At 38.5% G+C, this 8106-nt stretch overlaps 1 pseudogene; it reads right to left on the bottom strand.

Moving 5' to 3' along the window:
- Positions 1-691: 691 nt before the first annotated feature.
- On the bottom strand, positions 692-759 carry LOC149120917 (U6 spliceosomal RNA; annotated as a pseudogene).
- Between the last annotated feature and the right edge of the window lie 7347 nt (positions 760-8106).

Below are 8106 nucleotides of genomic sequence, written 5' to 3'. Positions count from 1 at the left end.
GTAGCATAGAAATAAACCCAAATTTCTACCAGCAACTCATATTTAACAAAGGAACTAAAATGAACTGGAGAAAGAAGAATCTCTTTCACAAGTGGTGCAGAGGAACTTGATTATCCATATGTAGAAGCCTGAAAAGAGACTCCAACATCTCTTACACTATGTGAAAGTGAACTCACAGTGAATTAAAATGTAATCATAAGACCCAAACCCAAGTAAACATAGGGAAACTCTAAATATTGTCAACACACAATAGCTTTTGGGTAAGATTCCAATAGCAATAGTCACAAAAATAAAAACAGAGACATTTGAGTATATCCAACTAAGATACTTCTTCACAACAAAGTAAACATCAGAGTGTAGATACAATGAACAGATGGCAGGAAAAATTAAAACTCTGAATGTTTACAGATTTCCAGAACATTTACATGAATTGGAAAAACTCCAAAAAATACAGTGAAGAAACAGGCAAGGATCTGAATAGACATTTCTCAGAAGAAATGTACATGGTCAAAACATGTGAATATGCCCGATGTCACTAGCCATTATGTAAATATAAATCAGAACACCATATCAGTCTCCAACACCTGTGGGAGAATACAACACTCAGGTGTTTGTGTGTGCAGCAAGTGGGTTTAGAGGACCCTGTTCACCTCTGGAGAGCAGAGTCTACAGGGAGGTAAAGAAACCTTACTGCGCAGGGGCATGCTAATCTTCTCTGTATCATTCCAATTTTAGTATATGTGCTGCCGAAGCGAGCACATGTGCTGCCGAAGCGAGAAAGAGATGAAAAGAATTTATCTCAGCTAGCCACTAATATTCAAGAAACAAGGTCTTCAGGAAAGCCAACTCAACTGACATTTTCATGTCATTGTTAAATAAAGGAAAAATTATCTAGGTTCAGCAATACGTAGTTTATAAGAGAAAGACTACAGAGTAATTTCCTTGGCATAGAAATAACTTTGTTTTTTTTTGTTTTTTTTTTTTTTTTTTTTATCCATGAGGGCTTGCTATCACCACCACACACCCACATCCCATATACAAATGCCTGGCTTGAGTGGTAGCTTCTCTGCTTTGAGGCAAGTTTCTGCTAGTGTGCACCCTGGGAGGAGACGGAGGATGGCAGAAGTGCTTGGGTCCCTGCACCCAAATGGGACATCCAGAATGAATTCCCAGTTCCTGGTTTTGGCTTGGTCAAGCTTTGGCTATTGCAAGTGTCTGGGGAGTGAAGCAGTGGTTCCCTCTTCCTGTCACTCTGCCTTTCAAATCAATAACTGTTGTTGGTAATGACTAATAATGATATTCACTGATTGTCAAATTTTGAATCTATTAATTATAGACAATTTCTCTTTGTATTTTTAAACTTTCATAATGTTCTGTAGCCAATTTCATCACTAGAAATAAAAACTTTTCCTCAAAAAAAAAAAAAGAAACCTTACTGCTTTCCTAATGTGCTTATTAAGTTCTTGACCAGCGCCTGTTAGTCTTGCCACAAACTTTCTAGTCTTACTACTTTCCTTCTTCTTCTTCTTCTCTGTGACTTGTAAAATAGTATACATTCTATATACTGTGGATACTTTTGATTTATTTTATTCCTTCGGTCTCCTATGAAGTTCCTCCACAAAAGCACAGCCCTCAAAATATTCATTCATTTATGCAGTCTGCAGATTTCATGAGCTACTAAATTCCAAGTAGTATGTTAAAGGCAAGATCTGGGCCTAAGAGAAAAGTGGTCTAAATTCTGTGCCTAGAAGAGGATTTGGGACATAGTAGAACTTCAGTGAAGTGCTATGTGAATGACATGCACTCATTAAATGAGTAATCTAAAGCATACACTTCATTTAAGCAACACAGCAGCCCTACTCACCTCAGGTAGAGCAATTGAGAGGAATAATGTGAACAAAAATAAGACATCAATAAGTTGAATAATAACAGAGAAAAAACAAAATGAGATAGATGCCAACATTACTGAGCTATTTTTGAGGAATTAAATTGATAGAGGGGCTGGCATTGTGGCCAAGTGGGGAAAGCTGCAATCTGTGAGGCCAGCATAACATCTGAGTTCCACTTTGAGTTTAGGAATCTCCACTTCCAATTTAGCTCACTGCTAAACACCTGGGAAACCAGCAGAAGATGGACGAAGGACTCAGGTCCTTGCCACTCATGTGGGAGACTTGGATGAAGCTCCTGACTCCAGCATGCCCCAGGCTCAACTGTTGAAACTCTCTGGGGTGTGAGCCAGCAGATGAAAGCTATCTATGTCTTTCCCTCTCTCTCTAAATCCACCTTTCAAATAATAAAGATTTAATAAACAAATTAACTGATTTCAAAATACACAAAAACATGAACAATACTATATCATTTTTATGCCAAACTGATAAAAAATAACAAATGCTAGAGAGCACATGGGAAAAGAAAACCACCATATATGGTAGGTGAAAACACAAGTTAGTACAGATGTTATGCAGAACAGTATGGTCATTCCTTAAAAAGGATAAAAATTGGGGCTGGCGCTGTTGTGCAGTGAGTTAAAGCCCTGGCCTGAAGGGCCAGCATCCCATTTGGGTGCCAGTTCTAGTTCCAGCTGCTCTTCTTCCAATCCAGCTCTCTGCTATCTCCTGGGATAGCAGTAGAAGATGGCCCAAGTCCTTGGGCCCATGCACCCATGAGGGAGACCCAGAGGAAGCTCCTGTCTCCAGGTTTCAGAATGGCATAACTCTGGCCTTTGTAGTCATCTGTAGAGCGAACCAGCTAATGGAGGACCTCTCTGTGTCTCTACCTCTATTGTAACTCTTTCAAATAAATAACAAAAATTAAACTAAGATAAAAATTGACCTACCATGTGAGAGTTATCTTGCTCTTGGCTATATAGAATAAGGAAATTTTATTAGAAGGAAAGGAGGAGAGCATATCAAAGATACAGCAATTTTCCCATAACACAGCCACTATAACACAGTTCACTGCAGCCAGGATGTGAAACCAATCTAGCTGTCCATCAGTGAAAAACAATGGACAGGGCAACCTCTTTTAGATACAAAAAAAGAACAAAATATTATTAAATTAATTGAAATAAGCCAGAAGCAGGAACACAAATGTCACCTGGTCCTTGTCGCATGTGGAAGTGAAAGAAAATAATGGATCTGAACACAGAACTGTGATTACTAGAGGCTGAGAAGGGAAGCAGCTAGGGATAGAGGGGGATTGGATAATAGGTATCAAAAATCAAAGAGGCAGAAAGAACTTCTGGTGTTCCATAATATAATGAGATGACTACATTCAACCATATTAGGTTCTGTGTAAAGAACTGAAGGAGAGGAGCTGGTAGTCTCAAATCATGGAGAAGAATTAGAAACTGTAGTTGCTTGGGGGCCAGCATTGTGGCACAGTGGGCTAACACCCTGGCCTGAAGCACCAGCATCCCATGTGGGTACCAGTTCTAGTCCTGGCTGCTCCTCTTCTGATCCAACTCTCTGCTATGGCCTGGGAAAGCAGTAGAAGATGGCCCAAGTCCTTGGGTCCCTGCACCCAAGTGGGAGATCTGGAAGAAGCTCCTGGTTCCTGGAATCAGATTGGCAGAGCTCCGGCCATTGTGGCCATCTGGGGAGTGAACCGGCAGAGGAAGACCTCTCTCTCTCTCTGCTGCTACTTCTCTCTGTAACTCTGTCTTTCAAATAAATAACTCTTTAAAAACTTAATAAAACTGTAGTTGCTTAGCTTGATCACTTTTTACTGCATAAATGTGTGCAAATATTGCACTACACCCTGTAATAATGCATGACTAGGACACATTAATCACAAATTATTTCAATGAAATTTTAAAAATTAGAAGCATTTCTTTATATTAACAATGAACTATTTGAAAATGAAATTAGAGAAACATTTCCATGCATAGCAGCATAAGAACCAGGAACCAATGTCTTCAATGTTATCAGTGATGAATCAGATTCACAGCCCCCAGCACTCAGTTTTTGCCATATACTTTACCATGGCAATTGTGGGCATATAGTAGTAAATCAATGGACAGGAATCCTTTGTCTCTAAATCTGCTAAATAAATAAACAAGGAATTCATCAAAGAAAAAGAGATATCAATTTGGATGCCAGGCACAAAAACACATGCACTTGAGCTATCCTCCAGTTTGTGATGCCAACAAATCTTTCAGACATGTTACATTTTCAGAGACTTTTCTGTAATCTTGCTAAGCTTTCTGGAAATCTGCCTTATAGCAAAGGGTTTCCCAATTCCATTACACTCATGATTTTTCTTTTGTGTGATATATTAGTTTACCATCTAGAGATAATTTATGGTACAAAACTTTTCTATGCATGCATGTTTTCTCATTTGTGAGTCTATTCATGGGAATTGAAGACTGATTTATAACAGAAATACATTTTCCAAATTCATTGCATAGACTTTTGTTCCTTATGAATTCTCTGAAGTCTGTTGATGTCTAATTTCTGGCTAAAGGTTTTATTGTATTTACAGCATGCAAAGACTATCACCTTTTGTGAATTCTGTGTCTATACAAGCCTGAAATAAAGAAAATGTTTTTGCACAATCAGTATACGCCTAAGAAACCACCTGTGTCAATTCTCTGATGTACCATTGACTTCTGACTCTAATAATATTTATAAGCTTTCTCCTTTACATGAGTCTCTGTTGGATAGGATGTGATTTCCAGCAAAAGGTTTTGTCACAATACTTACATGAATTTTGGAGAAAAGCTCTTCCACATTCATTATATTGTTAAGGTCTCTCCCTTGTTCAAATTCCATGATGGATTATGAGGCATTACCTATGTGAAATGACTTTCTCACATTTATTTCATTCATTAGATATATATGTTGTGCATTCTGATATAAGGAGAGATTTGGGCAGAGCTTTCCAACACTCATTACACCCATAAGGTTTCTCTCCCACGTGAATTCCCTGTTGTCTTATGAGGTATGGCTTCTAATTAAAGGGATTTTACTTTCAAAGGAGTTTTTCCCTATATGAATTTGATGATGTACAATGAGGGCTGAATTATGGTAAAAGGCTCTGAGTCATTACATTCATAAAATTGCTCCCCATGAGAATTCTTTTATGTTTGATGAGGTCTGATTTGCACCACAAAGGCTATTCACATGTATTATATTCATGCATTTCTCCCCTTGGTGAATTCTCTAATATTTCATGAGATATAACTTGCACAAAAAGGTCAAGTAGAAAATTCCCTGTGTGGATACTCTGATATCTTATGAGTTATGAAGTACAGCAAAGAGGCTTTCCACCATCCTTCCATCCATAAAACCTACCTAAATTGAGCAACAAAGATATAGAAAACCTAAACACACACATAACCAGATGGAAATGATACCAGTAATAAAGACCATCACTACCAAGAAAACCCCAAAACTGGAAGGCTTCACTGCTGAATTCTAACAGACATTTAAAGCACTAACTGCAATTCTTCTCAAGTTATTCAAAACAATTGAGAGAGAGGCGATTCTCCCAAATTCTTTCTATGAAGCCAACATCACCTTCATTCCTAAACTTGAAAAAAGTGCAACAAAGAAAGTAATTATAGTCCAATTTCCCTGATGAACATACATGCAAAGATCTGCAACAGAATTCTGGCCAATTGAATCCAACAATGCATCAGAAAGATCATCCACCCAGACCAAGTGGGATTTATCCTTGGTATGCAAGGATGGAACCAAAGGCTTTTCCACAGTCATTTCATTTATAAGCTTTCTCCATGGTGTGAAGGCTCTGATACTTTCTGAGGTTTGACTTCTCAGCAAAGGTTTTTCCACAGTCATTGCAATCATAAGGTTTCCCCCAGTACAAATTGTCTGATGCTTTGTGAGCTTTGATTTCTCAGCAAAGGCTTTTCCACAATGATTGCATTCATAAGGTTTCTCCCCTCTGTGAATTCTCTGATGATTTATGAGGTTTGCCTTCTGGCCAAAGGATTTTCCATAGTAATTGCATTCATAAGGTTTCTCACCTGTGTGAATTCTCTGATGATTTATGAGGTTTGCCTTCTGGCCAAAGGATTTTCCACAGTCATTACATTCAAAAGGTTTCTCACCTGTGTGAATTCTCTGATGATTTATGAGGTGTTTCTTCTGGCCAAAGAACTTCCCACAGTCATTAGATTTGTAAGATTTCAACCCTGTGTGAATTCTCTGATGTCTAATGAGATCTGACTTCTGGTGAGTGGTTTCCACACAATCATTACACACATGAGGGTTTTCCACAATATGAGTGCTGTGATGGAGGGTATTTAATACTGAATGAATTCCCACAAGGTTTACATGCATAGGATTTCTTCCCTATATTTGGTCTATGATTCAGTCTAACATGTGATTGGTAAATGACAGGTTCCACAGTCCCAATATACTTATAAATGTTCTCTCTTTTCAGGTGAATACAATCAGAATTCCACAGTCAGTCAGCTGGGAGGGGTGGATGAATCCGGAAACAGCTGGTTTCCTTGTACTAAAACAAGCGCCATATCACGAAGGACTCTTGCATTTCTTTTTCTTTTTTGCATTTTTCACATTTTCTTATTTATCATGGTTTGTAATAAATTTTCTGATGTGGGTTGTGGTTTTGAGGCTGGCTTAAGGAGTTCAGGGAACCAGAGGAATGGTCTTTTTCAATTAGGGCACAGCTGTTGTTTCTCTCCAATTCTGGCTTTCTGCAATTGCTTTGGGTGCCTCAGGCAATTTTTCATTTTGAGCGACTTTTTCCTAAATGCTTTGTTGGTCTGAGTTGGTTTTGCCTTTTTCCTTTTCAAATTGTGTATTCTGATGCAATACAAACAAGGGTTTAGAACGAGGATCCATCAGGAAATTGAAAAACAGAACATATTGGGTTTTCATGATTAGAAATCATAGGCAACATGACCAAGATGAGTTTTTGGGTTTTGGAAAATGACATAGAACCCTTCCACTGAGGGGCAGATATTAATTTCCTCCAAATCGAGAGTGAGTGCGATTTTCAGGTGAATTCAATCAGAATTCCACAGCCAGTCAGCTAGGAGGGGTGGATGAATCCGGGAACAGCTGGTTTCCTTGCAACTAAATCAAGCCCAATATCACAAAGGACTCTTGCATTTCTTTGGCTTCTTTCTCTTTTTTCTTTTTATCATGGTTTGTAATGAATTTTCTGATGTGAGCTTTGGTTTTGAGGCTGCAATATAGAGTTCAGTGCACAGGAGGAATGGTCTTTTTCAAACAGGGCATAGCTGTTGGCCTGCTTCAATTCTGGCTTGCTGTCATTGTTTTGGGTGCCTCAGCCGATTTGTGGTTTCTTGTGTGGCAATTTCCTAAATGTTTTGTGGGTCTGAGTTGGCTTTGCCTTCTTCATTCCCAAATTCTGTATTCTGACGCAACACAAACAAGAGTTTGGACAGAGTAGCCATTATGAAATAAAAAACATTACAAATGGGCATTTGAAGAATATAAATCTACAGGTAACACGACCAAGGTGAGTTTTTGTGTTTATGAAAATAAAATGGAACACTTTGGCTGAGGTGACAGATATTAATTGCCTCCAAAATGAGTTTCACTGTGATTTTCAGGTTAATTCAGACAGAATTCCACAGGCATCAGCTGGAGGTGTGGATGAATCCGGGAACATTCGGTTTTCTTGAGAATAAATCAAGTCCAATATCATCATGGATTCTTGCATTTTTTTGGCTTTTTTCTCATTTTTCTTATTTATCATGGTTTGTAATGAATTTTCTGATGTGAGCTTTGGTTTTGAGGCTGGCATATTGAGTTCAGGGTACAAGAGGAAGGTTCTTTTTCAACCAGGGCACAGCTGTTGTCTTGCTCCAATTCTGGCTTGCTGTCATTGTTTTGGGTGCCTCAGCCGATTTGTGGTTTCTTGAGTGCCAATTTCCTAAATGTTTTCTGGGTCTGAGTCGGTTTTGCCTTCCTATTCCCAAATTTTGTATTCTGATGCAATACAAGCATGTTTTGGAGAGTAGCCATTATGAAAGAAAAAAAAAAAAAAACACAGCGCATTGCCCTTTCAGGATTAGAAATCTACAGGCAACACAACCAAGATGAGTTTCTGTGTTTTGGAAAATGACATAGAACGCTTCTGCTGAGG

This window comes from Oryctolagus cuniculus, chromosome 18 (assembly GCF_051225735.1).
Source record: "Oryctolagus cuniculus isolate XC-2025 breed Fujian yellow rabbit chromosome 18, ASM5122573v1, whole genome shotgun sequence".
Taxonomy (NCBI): domain Eukaryota; kingdom Metazoa; phylum Chordata; class Mammalia; order Lagomorpha; family Leporidae; genus Oryctolagus; species Oryctolagus cuniculus.
The sequence above is the reverse complement of the archived record's forward strand: the minus strand, read 5'-3'. Positions and strand labels throughout refer to the sequence as shown.